Source organism: Ischnura elegans, chromosome 8, assembly GCF_921293095.1.
Source record: "Ischnura elegans chromosome 8, ioIscEleg1.1, whole genome shotgun sequence".
Classification (NCBI taxonomy): Eukaryota; Metazoa; Arthropoda; class Insecta; order Odonata; family Coenagrionidae; genus Ischnura; species Ischnura elegans.
Window position 1 is genome coordinate 92,519,063 of NC_060253.1, and position 19,292 is coordinate 92,538,354.

The 19,292-nt window shown below is 36.4% G+C and overlaps 1 long non-coding RNA gene across 1 annotated transcript; it reads left to right on the forward strand.

Annotated features, from left to right (window-relative positions):
* The first annotated feature begins 9,909 nt into the window (after nucleotides 1-9,909).
* On the forward strand, nucleotides 9,910-16,277 carry LOC124164014. The gene is made up of 3 exons (XR_006865933.1): nucleotides 9,910-10,059; nucleotides 13,019-13,088; nucleotides 16,194-16,277. It is a non-coding gene; the product is annotated as an uncharacterized LOC124164014 (long non-coding RNA).
* Nucleotides 16,278-19,292: the final 3,015 nt, after the last annotated feature.

Below are 19,292 nucleotides of genomic sequence, written 5' to 3' on the forward strand. Positions count from 1 at the left end.
TCCTTATTCGTTTGAAACACGTCTGATCTTCTTCCTTTTCATTCTTCTATTTTCTTCTTCCTTCAATGAGGTTTTAGACTTCGTCCGTGATCCATGATTTTTTCTTGATAACTCTTCTTCTCTTCAGAAGCTTTTCTATGGCATTCTGTAGTCCATTTGAAATATTTTTCCAGCTTTCTTCCATGGTTTTCTCCGTAGTTTCTTCTCCTATTTCGTTTTCCACTGCTTCTTTAAGTGCACGCTAACGCTGTGACTCCATTTTTTCCATTTGCCAAGCGTTCTTCACTGCTTTCTTCAATTTATTGACATTAATAAAGCATTTCGTCATCTTTTTATTATGGCTTCTGTCGACATCTGCCCGTGGGTAGGTTTTGCAGTACTTTGCCTGGCTTCTAAACCTCTGCTACACTAAAATGTAATGTAGTGGAAACCTTCTTTTGCCACGAGGCATTTTCCACTTTTTCCACGTTCCAAGCATTTTTTCGGCAACCACTAACTTTTGTTCTGCGCAGAATTCCGGGAGCATTTCCTCTCTTTCATTTAGATTTCATAATTCATTTTCTCCAGCTACTATTCCATTCTGGCCTACCCTGACGACAGCGTGCCTAACCCCGAAGATATAAATATTTGCTTCCCCTCCTACCTCCATGATTTCTTCCGCGATATCCTTGTGTAAGTCTTCTACCTCTTTATCTTCGTAGTACGACCCTGCCATGAAAACTTGAACCACTAAGGTACTCAACGGTAAAGTCTCTAACTACCATATGTATCCTTTGATTGTACTGCAGGAATCTTTTCAAATACATTTCGGTGCACTTTCTGAGCATGATATCAACTCCACAATTGCCGTTGAGAGATCCTCAACGGATAATCAAAAACCTTCCACTCCGAAATTCTCCTTCATCAGGATCGTCACTTCATTTCACGGGTTCCTATCACGTCGAGGTTTAGTTTTCGCATATACACCTTAACCCTTACCTGCATGAATTTCAAAATAAGAGCAAAAGATTTTTTTTCTTTACAAAATGTGACCACAAAAGCTTCAATTACTACATTTTAATAACTGTTTCTCCTATTTTTTTATTTTTAAGGAAGTTTTTGAAAATGAATCACATATGATAAATTTTGATTAAAGACAACTTCCACATAAAATTAATACGTAACACAGACTTGACAGATTTCCTCCAAAGGTTTTTTTTCGCACACTCATTGAAAACTTCTCATTGGGGCCCGTGCCTTTACTGATCACATATATAGATATAACTCGGGTAAATCCATTTACCCGTTTCTAACGAGGGGAGCTGACTTCCTTCAAAATAATTAGAAGCAGATCACCTTTGGCACCTACTGACTGCTTTGAGAACCACATAATATAACGACAGGGTGCATCACATCTGATACACCATGCGTTAGAGAGGAAGAATGGATCCCTTCAAAAATAATCGGCAAGGAGTGTAGCGTATCATATGTGGTACAAAATGCAGTAATGGGTTAAGGTTCTCTTGCCTTCCGCAAGCCCAAACTGATCTCATGTTCCATATTCCTATCCTCAGAAGTATGCCACCTTTGACCGATTAACTCTCTCTGGTGGTCCCTGCCCCGAGATTCGAATGGGAGATTATTTTACCTCCATTTATTAATATTTTAATCGAGAGAATACCATTATTTTTTGCAAATTAATTATTGGAGTAGCTACGATTCCTCGGGATATAATGCGGTGGTTTCCCCTTGACTTTCACTTCATATTTAAATGTTACCTCGCGTGCAGTGGCAAGAGTGTCGCTGGACTGATCACCGTGGTCTCCACTTTCACCCTTATAATGATGAGTTGCAGCCCTCTCCTCCAAGTAACGAGAAGCGTAATTGTTGGCAGCCTTTCGTCGCCAAGTCACGGTATCTTTACAGGCTTTTGAGCATAATTTAAATGACCATTCTCATCCAGGGATATCACCATACCACAGTGGAATACCGTACTTTTTGTCCACGACTGCTTATTCAACGAGTAAACTTGCTTCTCTCGCGGCTAACCTCACTACATAGAGGCCGACCCGCCATCCGCTACCCGGTGTACACACACGGTGGCATTAAGCTTACCAATGCATCGTAGTGTCGCCAATAAATTGAAGGAATAGAATTGCTCAAAGGCATGAATGTCAAACCTTATTTTAGCAGGGCTCAAACTGATTCACGCACATAGTATCTGCCATCTTGTCAGAGGATTTTCCCGCAATTATTAACGCAAACTTTGGCTTTGCAATCATCGAGCCATCAATCTAGCGACTGAAGTTTAAGTATTTCAGTCTCAATTATGCATTTATCGTAATTACTGTACAGATTCAAATAATACACTAATGAAGCTCAAAAAGCAGCTCCAAAGCAATAAAAGAGAAAGGAATTTATGATGGTCATTGGCAATACTTTCCGCAGAGGTAGCGCACTTCCTTAATGCATTAATTCATTAGAGAGATGGAAAACTTGATGTTTTGTTGTAAGTATTTTCTTTCATATTCATCCTCTCGTTCATATTTTTTATTTAAGAGAAAGATGACTTCTAAGGAGAACTTTTTCATTATTTTTTCAATCCAAAGCTTGGATTCACTAATGCGCAATAGTTTTTGCACAGACAAATAAGTTTTTTATGTCATCAGAAATCCCAAGGAAAGTAAGGGAAATAGAACTACGAGTGAAGAAATCTCATCATTTCATGCCGTGGTAAGGTTTCCATGAGGATAGCGGGAGGAGTAAATGACAGGTACTAAAAATGGGAAAATATAGGTCTTGTCATTTTTCTAACTATAATTGTTCCAAAAAAAAGTATGAGCAAGAGACCAATGCCACCTGAAAATGGTTCGTATGCCTTCCAAATACTGATCGCTGTTGTATTTAATGCTGCGGTTTCAGTTTTTTCTGAGAACAGGTAAATCTTTTTGGAAACAATAATAATAATACGTCTTTATTGGGCGAGACTGGGACTAGAAAGTAGGGAAAAGGATCAATTGAAAGATGAAAAATTAAAAAAATTATGCGGAAAGGGTTGCGTGAAAATAAGTTACCAAAAGAGTGGAAGTGACACACCTTCCGAAAAGATAAAAAAATCTTGCTGGGTAGAATAAGGAGGAAAGTTACTAATAGGTTACTTTAGTTACTTTAGGAATAAAGTTACTTTAGGAATAAAGTTACTTTAGGAATAAAGTTACTTTAGGAATAAAGTTACTTTAGGAATAAAGTTACTTTAGGAATAAAGTTACTTTAGGAATAAAGTTACTTTAGGAATAAAGTTACTTTAGGAATAAAGTTACTTTAGGAATAAAGTTACTTTAGGAATAAAGTTACTTTAGGAATAAAGTTACTTTAGGAATAAAGTTACTTTAGGAATAAAGTTACTTTAGGAATAAAAATGGTAAAATTGCAATTCAATTGACTGCAGTCTTGTGGAAAGAAGAAGGAATACCTCCAATAAAATTAAATGAGTTTTTCTCAATGGAGTAACAAGAGATGAGGTTTTGAGAATGATGATAACCTGAGGTGAAAAGCTCAAGACACAATAATAGAAAGAGCGTCACAAGATATTTAATTAATGGAGGCAAAGGAATGGATGACGTCGTTCTCCTCCCCTACGGAGTTGATTGAAAAGAGCTCGTGGAAAAATCAAGATTTTGGACACCCATGGCTACTAATGCAGTGATTTTCATAAATTTGGCTTGTGGTATTGATTAATAACCGCACCACCACGTACAAGTTTCGTATACCACGAATCAGTATATATTATTTTGAGCGGTTTCATTTGGGCAGCATTTGGCTTTGCAGGGTTCTATTTTTAACCTTCCAGATGCAGAAAAAGAGGTATGAGTTCACTGGTGAAAAAGATGCCTATCATCAAATCGGCACGGATTTCAAATTTATGTACTCATCATGCAGAGCTTAAAAACCAAACCGACCAGTCGGATCAGTAGTGGTGAAGAGGAGTACAATAATAAAGTCATTAGGTCGAGTTTAAGAACAGAATCGATTAATAAGCTTATGTGGAGAAGTGACTTATGCCACTTGCCTCCCATTTTCACGGAGTGAAGGTGAAAACAATAGTATTCGACGAATTTATTCCAGTACCGTTGGCGGAATGTTATCGTATACAGTATTACACTGAAATATGTGTACATTTGGATAGATTCAAACAACTTGATCAAAACAACTTAATTATATACTTCTAGTTGCTACGGCGCCAATTCCCATTAGAGTAATTAAATACGGCCTAGATTCTCGCCGTTCAAAATTAAATGAGAAAGTACGGCAAACCAATCTTAGCTTTAAGTATTTAAAATTGCAAAAAGAATTATTAGAGCGCCGAATCTATAAATATCATATTTCAAAGAAAAATGCGATTTTCTCCAAAAATGAAAACCTTTAGCGAAATATTCTGCGGAAATATCCCTGAAAAGAAATTAAAATATTTCAAAATTTCGAAGCGTCAGTACTGAATGTTTTTCGGGTTAAAAACTCCATTGTCACCATTGGTGGATGCACCAAATGATTGGGTTCCATGATTGGCTGAGGTGGAAGTGACTTTCAAATAGAGAAATTAACTTAATTACACCCATCCTAACTGAGTATTTTTAGAATTTTATTCAAATTCGTAATTTGTAGCGCTGACAAGGAGCTCTCTCACTAGAAGCCTGGGTACGGCCTACATCTCCATGATACTCCATGAGTATTTGAAGGAAATACCCAACTATATCTGGCCCAAATAAAGGTCGAGGAGAGTCCATTGCCTATATATAAATAAAGTTCCTTGCCTCTCACTATATCCAGATTAGAAAGACTTGCCCAGCTACCTCATGGGATATTCCTCCTCTTCGGTAGGCGGAGGCGAGAAGTTAATTCCTTGAATGTTATCTTATACAGTATCACACTGAATTGGGTGTACATTTGGATAGATTCAAACAACTTGATCAAAACAACTTCATTTGGCTAATAGAGGGTAAAGAACTCAAAAAATCCGTCGTTTGGTTAAGAAAAAAAACCTACAGTGGCATGACGCTATTTAAGATCATATACGTATAAGATCATAAGTTGAGAAAATCTCAAATTCCATGAAAGTAAATAATAGTAAGTTAAATAGTTTTGTCAATCGAGAGACATAAAAACTATCCGGAGTCATCTAAAATGAATTTCAGGATAGACCGCGGTTTTTGCAGTAATTAAAGGCATGCATCATGAATTGGTCTAGGTAATAATAAGTCAAACTACGCCAAGTTAAGCTATTGTTGCCTGCTCGTGATGACACGACCCGAAGGCTGATTTGGACAAGTGACGGTAAAGCCCACCCCGTATGAGGCCATAGACGAGTGCAAATAAAATTTGTGAATGGAATCCTTCCTCCCGTCGTTTATCTCATCATCAATTTGACTTCTTCTAGGTTTAGGCACGTACATATATTCTTTCAGAATGTGTACAACATTGGTTTTATTCGTTTACGCAGAATAGATATTACTGAATTTTTTATCAAAGTTTTCGTATAAACCCACTCATATTTATTCTATTAAAACTGTTTTCGACGCTTCAATATGATATTACGGAATAATAACTAGATTTTAATCATCCCAAATTAATGCCAGAATAAGCTTAAATTTTATAATATTAATAATCAGCCGTTAATTCCCACTGCATCTCGCCACCACTGAATTTAATTTTTCAATGTCACCATGTAAAAAGTCTAATGGCAATAGCTAGGAGAGAAAACACTTATCCTCTACCAATATCATCTCTTGTAAACTCTTGGTTAACTCTCTGTTCCATGTTCTAGTCTTAAACTTATGATGTCACCCAACTTCATACTTTTTAGTACTATCATTAAAACCTTCTTCATAGTATTTCCAATGTTCATCATTGAGATGCGGTATAACCAGCAGGAAGTAGCATCTCTCTTCATTATCATGTCATATCTGTCTTATCATTGTTCATTATCATGTCATATCTCTGTATTCAGAGTACCTTCGAATTATATGCGTGTTTCTCATAGGTTAAGACACAAATTTTCTAAAAAGTATTTGCTGCACAGTGAAGTTTGAAGCTAACGTATTTATCATAAGTGTACTTCATTCAACTCCTCATTGCTTATTCAATTCAACATTTTGATTTGGTGGGAGTGGGACGTCTTCCAAAAGAAATGTGGCGCCTCGTAATGACTGGGGTCACGCCTCTTTTGCGCCACAAATGCAACAGCAATGTATAAATAAGCTACTGACTGGACTGAGAAGAAATCAAAGCGCGCAGCAGTGCCACAGAAGTTCCGGCCTATAGGTGTAGCATGTGGGCGAAACATTTCCCGCCGATATTGCCCCAACATTAAATCCCGCAACAGTTTGAACCATAATAAAATCAGTACAAATGCAAATACAAGAAGTGGATAGACAAGTGAATTTCAGGTGAAAGACTATAAAATTGCTGATTTTTGAGGGGCCACTACACCACTTTTTCACATATCCAGAAAACTTGGCCATGTAAACAATATCACTCACTCAGAGATACAACCCGACGGTTGGTTTGATTAGTTGAGGTTAGAGCTTTATCCTGGACAAGGCCACGGATGTATGAACTTCACAAATTCGAGTTAGGGGGCCAGTTCTTTTCACTGGGCCACCACGCTGTACTACCCACCTTATTGGGATACATTTAGAATTTATACTTCACAATCATGAGTATGAAGTGAAATTTACCAATTGTAACCCAATATAATTAGCTCTGAAAATGTATTCATGTTCAGCTCCATTCACGAGAGATTTAAACAACGTGTTCTTTTGGGTTGTAACGTTTAATGGCGAAATATGTTAGCTCCCACAATAATTATGACTGAGTAAAAATGTTTATTTTTTTCAAAATGAGAAGTGTTGTAATTCAATTTCTCCCAAAAGCAGCTCTGGGTTAGAAAGGGTTCAATATGAGGATATGAAAGAATGTTCATACCTGCCGCTTTCCTAGTCCGCGCCGACATTCCCACAGTTAGTAATACCAATACACCGTAGACGGCGCTCCAGCACAAGACATTGGGCAAAGTTCCTTTCCTCTTCGATAGGTGCCACTACCATGTTCGTCCCGCGAAGGCCATTGAAAACTGAAATACAGGTTGTAGAAAATCTTTATTTAAACAAGGTTTTACCATCCACCGCCAGGTCTAGTGTCGCTTCTCATGCTCCGCAAATCAATTGATATATTTATATTTTTTTCACCAGTTATAATTCACTTATTCATAAAAATATATTTCCTCTAAAATTTCTCACGACGTCACTCATAAAGGCTCATTACCGGACATATAATGACTTCTGAATCAAAATACACAAAAATTGTAGATATTGAAGCAGGAGCAATAAAAATGCTGTAAATCAAAATAATGAGAATTACAACACATTCTATTTGTTACTAGAAAATCTCTATTTGTCACGCGAAAGGTGATAATGTTTTCCCCCATGTATAATTATTCTCCTCCATTCGCCTTTAAAAGTTATTGCCGCCATAAGAACTGATGGTAAACTTTAGGCCATGTGCTCCTAACATTGGGCACTCACGCACCCAGAGAAACGGCGTGAAAAAGCAAATTGCAGCTATAAAACTATTTTTCTTATACGTCGAATTGTTTATGAAGTCTAAGTGAAATTTTCTTAATTCATCTTCATTAGTTTGCTTTCCAAAGCTGACGTAAAGTAAATTTTGAGAATGTTAAAACTCCTCCGAAAAATTCTTTCTTGAGATAACATTTTTTACTATCTTTATTCGCTCTGAAATAAAAATATAGCCAGAAAAATGCACGGTCACAACGCAATCAGATTGGGATATACGGAACTTCTGGCGTGGTTATGAAATTCTCAAAAAGGTTTTCAATCACTTCTTGTGGGAGAAAAAATTTTTAAGGGTGAATGGAGGAGAATAAGTATACTTGGAGGAAAACATTATCACCTTTCGAGTAGTGAACAACCCTCCACTTGCTATGAATATCAGGGCAGGTATCGAAAATATTTGCTAACATGCTCGAAAAGTAACCGCAATACATAGATTCATTCATGAGTTATCCAATGCTTTGAATAAATAAAGGCATTATTCACAGAAAAAGTTTTACAAGCAGCCAAATGAAATGATTTAATAAATCGGCAAATAAGAAGACGAGCTCGAAGCTTTGGAATCCTCCTAAATGTACTAGGGAATAATATTATCTTTCACATTCCCTCCTCAGCACTTAAAAATGTCATCCAATAACGAAGACGGAATTTGCGTCAGGTAGATTAACGCAGAAAACTATAAATATTGGAAACTATGCAACGCGAAGGAGATCGAAATATAATTTTTTCCAACAACCTTATGCAGATTTTATCAAATAGAATATAGGCTAACCACATTTTATACATCATTGGACTCCATTACGTAAAATAAGTTACCTACATAAATCCATTACCTACGTAAAGTAAGATGTCCAGACTGACAGCCTAATTCGTCAACGTATATCCCAACCTTATTGCGATGTAACCATGGGGTTTTCAGACCACACTTTCACTTCAAATCAAATAAAGATAGTAGAAAATATTATCTCGAGAAAGAATTTTTCGGGGTGGTGTAAATATTCTCAAAATTTGCTTTAACTTCAGCTTAGGAAAGCAAACTACTGATTATAAAGGAGAGAACTTTTCACTTGTACATAAACAATGCGATGCACAAGAAAAATAATTTAATAGCAATAATTTTCTTTTTTACGCCGTTTCTCTGATAATATTTGGGAGATAATCGCAGTCGCTACTATGTTACACTACGCCGATAGCATTTTGTTCACAGTACTGCCGATAATATCTTGAAGGGATGACAAATGTCCTAGAAATTGAATTGAGGAGTCACCACTCACAGAAAAAACAAAATCAAGGTTTCTTTTCAAATAAACATGCAGTTGGCAAAGGGACTCATGGAATTTTCATCGCCTGAATGTTAGAGAGTGGTAGTAAAAGGGGGCCCTGAACAATTTATCTTAGTATAGGCTACAAGCGATGAAGATCTGGGTTAGAAGAACGCGGAATGTGCGGTTGATGAGTAAAATAAAAAAAGACGCACTGAATGTAATTTGCAAGGAGACAATACCATTGGAACAGATAAGTAACACATAAAGAAAGCGGTTGAAGTAATTAATAAGGGAGAGTGATCCAAAATTTTCGTGTTTCAGGATGGGCGCGGATTTCAGCACACAGGAGAAGAAAGAAAATTCCGATACTTTGAAAGTGAAATATAGGAATGGTACTTTCCGTTATCAAGAACAGGTACAAGATCATACATATCATAGGTAGGTAGAGAGAAAGTACAACATTCAACTAAATCTGTCGTAAAATGTATTTTTGTTAAAATAGCTACCAATTAAATTTAAGGTTTTTAAGTTAATATGTGAGCCTTACAATGTTTATTCTTTTATTTTCCATAACGCAAAGGTTTCATACATTTAAGCCTAAAGTTATAAGTTACAAATCGAATTAATATTAAGACAAAAATAATGATTTCAACGTAGCATTTTTTCGCTTAAGCTTTCAGTTGAATTTTCTCGGTTAATAGCTAATGCATTATTAAAATGAATGCACTTCCTCTGAAAATTTTCCATACAAGGGTTACAAACAGAGAATCCCGCGTGGTAAGCCTCAGTAATAGGGATGGGTAAAGCAGAGATATGAGGAGGACTATACCCAATGGGGAAGAACGTGGGGGTGACGAGAAACCTCTAATTGGCTAGAGATTTGTCAGCTAAGGATGGGATGAGATTTAATGCCGGCGAAAGGATTGAGGGGTTTGGGTTGGCCACAGGTCACGGACATTATGCGCGCGCAGAGAAGCATTGCCGGAAGAAAAAAAATTAAGTTGTCGTTTTTCGTAGACTATATAGCTTGGAAGATGCGAACAAAACTTCAGGCCAGTTTGTTTTGTAGTTGAAGTTGGTTGAAGTGACTAGACAGCCTAAGGAAGTGGAGACGAAATACTTTCGCCGCTGAGACAGAATCAAGAGAAGGGATTCCAGTTGCTACTCCACGAAAACCAACGATAAACGTGAGTGGGCAGGAATTTTTTCTGAACATCCTCGTTGTTTCACAAAAGGGTTTCGTGCTATTTTGAATTGAACTTCAACGTTTCTTTTTTTGTTTTTATCCGTCTCGCTTGGTCCCATGGACCATGGTTTCGCCAACATCTTTGGCGAGGAGGTGGAAATACTCCAATTTCTGAAATAGAGAAGTGGTTGAAATTTCTTGTGAAATCTTTGCGTAGTCTAAATTACTGCTAAAATTCCCTCATATTCACCCCCATTCTACTCGTATTGTATGAAAACATTTTCATTTTTTTCATAAATTCCTTCATTACAGTGCTCACTTACCGATTTTATGAGATTTCTTGCAAGATAATTTTCTAACAAGGCGATTGTGTCTTATGTAATTATTATTTTAGTTTCATTAAGGAAACTGTAATCACAGAGTAAAAGATTGATAAAATTCGCGATTGGGAAAAAATCATTTCAAAATACTGAATTTGACTCTTCCCATTCATCCATTTAAATATAACAGTAGTATTGTCGTACATAGTACAAGCTACCTTAATCTTCGAAATTAATATATAGCACAATTCAATAACAAATAATTATTAAGTATAAAGGTTAACATACCGTTGTAGTAGGAGGCGGCGATTGGTGAAAATGGTACGCCTCTTTTTATTATTTTTAAACTGATAGATACTGATTTCGCTGTAAGTAAATCAAATGCTAGTAACCTTTTGTATTTCATATCTTTTGTTGCATTATTCAATGTCTCTCCACCCGGTTTCAATTGGCCCCCAATTCAGCTTACTTAACTACATAAACAAATACCTCAAATAAAAGCTCTCACTAATGGTTAACGTGTTAAAAAAATATGTATCCCTTTCCAGCATATGACAGAAGCTTAAGGCTACAATCTTAAATTATTTTCATGGAGCTGGTTCAACGATTCGTTAAAATGCTTTCAAACACTAAGTTTCAATAAATAAGAGATACATTTTACGAAACAGCTTCTTTAGTACTTCCCAAACGGATGTTCCAATGAAGGGGAAAGAACAAACGGATAAACGAAAGAGACTGATCAGCCAGTGGCGCTTTGCCCATAAGGACTCTCGGACGCCGCCCCTCCCAAAGATTTGAAAAAGGAAACAAAAATTAAATGTCCATCAATTATAATTATACATCTAATTAACCCAAGTGTTTTTTCAATCGCATACATCGAAAATGTGGGAAAAACACGAAAAAATAGCGCGAGAAGTTCGCATTTGTAGCCGCGGGGCGCTGGCCAGAACGTCCCAATCCATCACCATGCAGGTATATGAGGAGTGGTAGTGGTGGGGGCTGCTGGTGCTATGACGTGTCTAAGCGTATGCCTTAGGGAAGTCATGGGACGCCGCCCGATCATGCACAGAGCTACGTATCTAGTGAGTTGATATCGCCGCGCTGGCCGGCTACTGAATAATCTTGGTGTGGCAGTGTTGCAGAATACCTTGTTTTAGTGACCAGTTGACTTATTGTGTCAATTGTTTTAATGTAAATAGTGCTAGTTGTAGTTGAGTTAATCGAGTTAGTGATTGTTAGTGTTTTAGTGTTAGTGATTGTTTTGTGTATTAGTGAGTCATAATGGTCTCTAGATTGCCTTAAAAACTCACTAAAATACACAAAATATTAAAACATTTTGACCCCCTCCCCGGTGGGGAATGCCCCTCCCAGAATTTGACTACAAGCCGCCACTGTGATCAGCCGTTTATGACGCTTTCCCATGCAACATCATAATTGGTTTCTAAGTAATATTTTCTCTATATTTGTGCGCCAATTAAATATGAGAATTAGTTATTTCAAGGTGACAGAACACCGATGAAAATTCAAAGGGTGAGAAAGGCAGAGAATATTTTGAGGAAATTGGATATAGATAGAGAAGTGATAGGCAGTTAATCAACGTTTTTATACATCTCAGTCCTCCTCTGTCTCCTTACCGAGGAAGACCGAGAAACGGTCGAAAATTTGAATCTACACGTGTTAGTGATTATTTTATTCCTAAGCCTACGAAATAATTCTTGAGCCAATTTGTACCAATTTGTTAGCCTGAGCATGGAAGATTGGTGAAACGTCCTGAGTGGAGCAGTAGTTATTCTAATTACAAGAGAAATTGGCAGCACTGAATTACTTAGCTCAGCTTTGTCAAGTATTCCCCTATTTAGCATATTATACTTTAAAAAAAAGAATATTTCGGAATCCTTTATTTCACTGGGAGCTCTCTCATTGATAATTCAGTCCTTCTCTTCATAGGAGACGAGAAAGCTTTACAATAATGACGATGTATTAAAAGAAAATTGGCATATGAGTGAAATTCTCATGTTCTTAAATCAATGAGCGAACATATTTAGACAATCCATATACATTGTACATAATAAGAGATCGTTGAAGGCTATACTTTGTTCTAATATATGTGAATTTTCATATTGAAATTACTTATCATAAGTAATGTAAAGTAAATAGGGCTAGTTGTATTTGAGTTCACCGAGTTAGTGATTGTTAGTGTTTTAGTATTAGGGATTGGTTTGTGTATTAGTGAGTCATAATGGTCTCTAGATTGCCTTAAAAACTCGCTAAAATACACAAAATATTAAAACATAGTATTATTTAAATTAATCGATCTAATTTTTTATACGAGTTTTGGACAGAGGTCTTTAAAATCTGAGTTTAAGTTATAACTTTTACGTAAAGATTGGCGCATAAGACCATTATATCTGTTTTTAAAAACCTTTACCTTTCCTCCACCACCTTCATTCCTTCTAGCTATATTCTTACAACGCTTATTGCTTTAGGGGAGTTTCAACTGTAATATAAATCTTAATTATTAGAATATGTAATCACATTCAAATGCTCGACCATTTAAAATATCTAGAATAATATCTATCAACAATATTGAGAATGCATTTATCAACCTAATGTTTGATCACATCGTCTATTTTTTTCCAGGTCTAAAAAATGGACAAGGAGGGCAGAGACAATAGGGCGAATCAACTAAACCCAAATAATCCCCAACATCGTAAGTACATCTGCACTAACCGCTTTAATACTTCCTACACAAATTGTGGGGATAGGATATGGAAGCGCTAAATCTAAAAGAGTGGGGAGGGTAATTTCGGTACTTTGAGTCATAAATGCTCAAATAAAATTCATTCACCTTCCGAGTAAGGTTTCTAATCTAAATAAAGTAACAGTCATTTTTTCTAAACTTGGTCAAACACTCATCTAAAAAAAGCCGGAATAGTCGTAGCAGGCTTACGATTTTTCATCAGCTTCATTAGGGACCCTTGAAAATAGTTTTCTTCCATAAATGACATCCATCCGTGTAAGGATATATCAAGCACGGAAAATTAAATGTTTGCATTTTTTAATTTAAAATTTTGAAGCTCTTTCACGCTTCAGCTGACTGTCTTCACCAGATGAGAAGTGCATATTATAATTAAAATGAAAATAACGTGATTTCACTTCTATTAAATTTCCAAATTACTCACAACTATTAAGGTGGCGTGCTTAAGTTTTATTCTAATCATGATTGTCGTGATACAGCGTATTGTAAATCTTTCTTTTCAAGAACCGTTGAGGAAAGCAAGTTTCGCAAAAAAAACTCAAAACACTTTCAATTCAATTACTAGTACAAGGTATCCGTCATTGAGAATTCACCATCTGCTATATAGTGTATCCGATAATGAATCGCTGTAATATAGTATTCGGCGCGTTTATTTTATGTAAGTACCGATTTGCATCATAAATTTACCCAGTTAACTTTCTGTGACAATTCTATTTTTACTTGAAATCCACGCTTTAAGGCACTTATCGAATATTAAGTCTCATATCGAACAATAAGCTTTTGTATACCCACGTCACAGAAAATTGCCGCCTGATTTAACAGACACTGCAAAACTATCGCTTGTGCGATGTCGAATGCCACCATCTCATGGATTGCAGTTTTTGATGCAGGTGTAATGCAGGCTAACCATGTTCACTGCCTGTGACAATTTGGCTTAACGATAATACTGTTCATCATTACAACTTAGCAGGAATGTCAAGATATATGGGGTGCCCCATTTATCTTGACCACCAGAAATAACTTTTTGTCCAGATGTAAATTCAAAAATGTGTCAAGCAAATGTTCATTAGCCGTCAGGGGGCATTAATCAGCATGATTGCCTTCCTTGTAGCTTTGTTATTTACAAAGATATGAACAGCGGTATGTCTTTTTTAAAGGGCACCCTATATTTTTTATTCGGAACTTCATTTCCTCTCCTAAATACTTATTCAAAAATTAGCACAGTGGACCATTAACATAAACACAACGTTATGAAAAAGTAAGAAACTCGTCCACTGACTGTGGACGAGTTTCTTATGACCGGTGTGCATTTTACTATGTTTTCATTTGTTCACCGTCAACATCAGTAAGTGGAGTAGTTCCAATACCCGCGTACCTGCACTAAGCGCTAGAGAGTCAGTCATTTTTCATTACACTGAGTCTTTAGGAGAGGAAATGAATTGCCGAATAAAAATATAGAGTGCCATTTAAAAAAGACATACCGCTGTTCGTGTCTTTGTAAATAACAAAGCTACAAGGAAGGCAATGATGCTGATTAATGTCCCCCTGACGGCTAATGAACATTTGCTTGACACATTTTGAATTTGCAGGACAAAAAGTTATTTCGGGTGGTCAAGATAAATGGGACACCCTGTACATGACAATGCCCTTCCACCTGCAGCCAATTGAACTCAAGATCTCATTCCATCATTCGGTTGGAAATAATTTGATCATCCTCCATACAGTCCCAACCTATATCGCCAAATTACTGCCACGTTTTTTTACATCTGAAGAAACACCCACGAAGTCAGCGCCGCAATAATGACGAAAGCGTAAAAACGACAGTTTTGCAGTGGCTGTCAACTCAGGTCTATGCCGCCGGTATAAAAAAGCTTGTTGTTTGATACAAGTGCCTTAATATTAACGAAAGTAAAGACGAAAAAGAGTTTAAAGTGTGGGCTTTGTTTTAATACATATTTCAAAACTGTACTTTTAAAACGCGTCTCGTATGATATGGCATTAAAACAATAACAATGCTTTGAAGATATCCAAGTGATAAAGAGGACAAGGTATTAACCTACCGATAATGCTTTCCAGGGCTAAATATTTTTCCCATCTCATGCTTATCACGTTTCCGCAATGACTCGAGCATAGAGTTAAGTAAAATGTCACGCCCTATTTTCTATGAAGCATTTTATTTTCTGAAATGCCTGGGACTACGGACGAGTTTTTCTTTTATAAAATAAATTGCACCAAGAAACGAAATAAATGTCCTTTTCATGAGAATTTTAAAATACGCCCATTGCATCGTTTTTCTTCGACTCACAGCCAAAATAAATAACATTCTCCTTGCAAAAATAGCTATTATGGACACTAAATTTGAAACAGCAATTTTTATTCAGCTTGTCACGGCTTAGTGGCACAAAAAAGTGTCTGTTGCTGGTAAAATAAAAAAGTAGGAAAAATATAGTCGCGGTCGCATCTCCTTTATTTAAGCGTATTTATGCTCATAGTTGATTAAATGAGGCATCAAGACCCTTTACCTATTAAAGTCTAATATGATAATTGAAGTATAATCTTTCAGATAAATTGGATTGTTATATATGTATTAACAGCTCATTTTTATATTGTTAATAGCAAACGTTTGTGTGGACAATTGAAATAGTTACGATTAATTTAGTTTTGGCTACATAATTTGTTTCTTGTTAATGCATTCACTGCATTTAAAGTTGATTTTCATCTGTACAAGGAAACAAAAATTAGTTATAGCTGGAAATTGTTACAGGCGCTGGGGTGTGTAAGAATCTAGAACTTTAATCTGATTTGATCAATAAAATGGGTAACCAGTGGCTTTGGGTTTTTGATTTCATATTCCCTGCAATACGAACACTTTATTGAGCTAAGTATTGTTCTTTCCTATATTTTTTTTAATATCGAGATTTAGAATTTAGCGTCATGCGAGCAAATCTTTTCACAGCATATTTTTCTATTCAATTCTAATTTTCTAAGACATCTAAACTTAAAAATCACACTTTTCCGAGAAGTATGTAGACTAATTATTTTTTCAATTTTTTACAGCCGATAATAACCAGGCCTTCAAAGATAACCATGCAAACCAACTGAATCCCAAAGACCGTAACTATCAAGGGAAGAAGTGAAGAAGAAAAATGACTTTAATTAAGAAGTCATAACTTGTGAAAGATCACAAGACAAGGATGTAGAACTAGAAATAAAAATTATAAAATAAGAAAACTCGTATCATTGAAATAACTTTAAAAATATAAGCATATTGTACCCCAACACTTAATCACTAAGTAGGCAGCTTGTGAGTCACCTCAACCGTAATCTGTTATCTACAACGAGCTCAATGTGTTTTTTGACTCTTGAATTGCAAATATTCATGGAAATAATATCAAGATGTGTTCCAGAGAGGATACAGTAAGTAAGAAATAGTGTGGAGCCTTACCATAATGTTCCCTTATACCTCTACCATGAATTAGCAAAAACAAAAACCAACGAGATTCTCACTACTCAATGAAACGGCATTCGAACTTGAATACTCTTACTTGTAAAAATGAAATCACCGCATGAATACTGCCAAAAAAAGCAACATAGGCGAACTCAATAATTGTTGAGAACGAAATGGTCGTGCATAAAAAATAGCCCATGAAAGACATTTAAAATGATAGCTCTTTATTCAATAATTCAATGAGTATGAAAAGCAGAAATTCCAGTAACTTCAAGTTTCTGAAAAATGGAATATCATTATATCTGACTTCAAAATATCCTTCCATCGGCCCTTTTCCTCTAAAAATATTTTCAAACTATTCCTAAAATTCCACCAAAACAATTCACCACTCTCTAATCCGTAATCCCCCTTCTTACTTATATTTAAACATTTCATTTCTTGTTTTTTATTTATTGCATTATCTTGAAGCTGTTATTTATTTATTTATCGAGGAAAGCCAATGTTAAAAGCCTCTGGATCGTTTTTGGTGGTGAAATGAATTTTAAAGAATAATTAAATTTCTTGCAAGGGGAATCGTATAACACGTGAGACTTTTAGGGGATTCAGGGGATCAAGCCGATTCTCAACCAATCTCACGCGTGGGAAGTGTCATGTAATTTTTTTCCGCAAGAAACGGTGCAAAATGTGATCATAGATTACGATCTTAGTACTAGTCTAAGTCTAGTAGATACTAGTCTAATTAATCTTATATAAAATAATTGAACACATTATTACTAATGTATTCAACGCATTGAAGCATAGATTAACGTATTTACACTGCAAATACGCATTTTCAACAATCTCACGTGAGGTTAGGGGGACGGGGTCGAGCCAAATCCTACGATATCCCACTAAGGGGGGAGAGGAGGCCCAAAGATCGCCCAAATCATCTCACGAAACTAATGGACGCGATTGAGATGATGAAGGTCAATTGAGAGGGTGAGAAGCCAAGGGGTATATGAGATTTATTTTCTAAACTGAATTAGGCACAGAAGTTGATAGAAGAAATAAACAAGTACTAGGAAGCAAAGAGACACGGTCAAAGGTAGGAAATAAGGGTTTTAGACGAAACTAACACTGGGTAGCCTGAGAGGTATAGATTACCCGCCAGGGTAAACGAAAGGTGAAGGGTCCCTCCTTCAAATAAATGTTACGATAAATGGTTCAAAGTGGTGAGTTTTACGGCTTTCTGAGGGATAGTTTATAAATCCTTACATTTTTCTATAGGTAATATTGATCCAATTAACTAAAATGGATTTAAATTAAAAATTTCTCTGAGCCTTGGAGGACGGGGGGGTTTATCTCACAAAAAACCCTCGGTGCGCCACTGCCATGGGACATGAGTGAGTCTCTGTTCTGTGCTGACATCGAGAAGAAAATCAAATGCACTACTAAACATCAAGTTGATCTCGATTGCTTTCTTTACCTACTTTCTGTGCCTAACTCTATATAGAACAAGAAAACACTAGTATCTCTTGGCTTCTCACCTCTTCAATCAAGACAACTTGTTGGAGTTTTTCGCAAAAAACTAAAGTATGCTCACAAGCTGTGGCGGATCTAGAGAGCGACTAGGGGAACTATAGCCCTTCCCCTGGGGTATCCAATTCACACGAGATAAAATGGTAATTTGGTTCCGTTGCCAAAAATGTTCAGGAGAGGAGAGCTCCGAAAACCCAAAAATTATTGGATAACTCCTTGCGCCGCGGCACTGACCTTTATAGGCCGCTACTAATCTTTTATAATCTATACAATATGTAAAAGTTTGTTTGTCTATCCACTATGCGCTTCCGTACGGGGGCAAGGACGGATTGCGACCAAAGTTAGCTCATAGGTGCATCTCACACTCCAAAACCCCGTAGTGCTACTTTAGGTTTTTGTCGTTTTCTCATTACCGTTTGTTACGACACGTAACGTAATTTCTGCAGTTTGCCATCCTGCCGGGTAGCCACACCTCTTGACAAGATAGAAGAAAATTGAATATCATTATATCTGGTTATATAAGATTAAAAATTCTGCTATGCGACCATGAATTCCAAATTCTCTGAGTACTATCCTTCCCGAGCAACGCCAGGTGGCCTGCTAGCAAGGAATACAAACGTAACGTATGGATACATGCGCATTACGGAAACCAACTTTGAGGTAAAATTACTAAGAATGGACACAAGCGTTCGTTTTATAAGCTTCATTCTTTGGAAAATTAGTTATGAGACAAAAGCAAGAAAATTAGCGTTATTGCAAGCCTCGAAAGTCTCAAATTTTTTTTAACCTCCCGGACCCCCACTATTGCCGGGAGGTTACCCCTAGACCTCCAACCTATCCTAGACACGCCACTCTTAAACCTATCATAGACACGCCACTGCATAAAAGTCCACATTTATAAACCGAAGACCCCATCAAGGACTATGGTTGCGCATTTTCAATTACCGTAAACCGTAAAAAAAATTTTGCCATTTTTTTCTTTTTCAACTGCTTTCTTATAAGTTTAAATACGATACTGTTTTAAAATCATCATAAACCATTAGTCTTGGTCTCTACTTTCAAAATGTGTGAAAAAATTATGACTTTATTAAAAGCTTATACGTTAAAACAATTAAAAAGAGTTGGCAAGGATTTCCTGGAAATGGGACAATATTACCGACTGAGTTAGAACCAGAGGAAATCTCGATAAA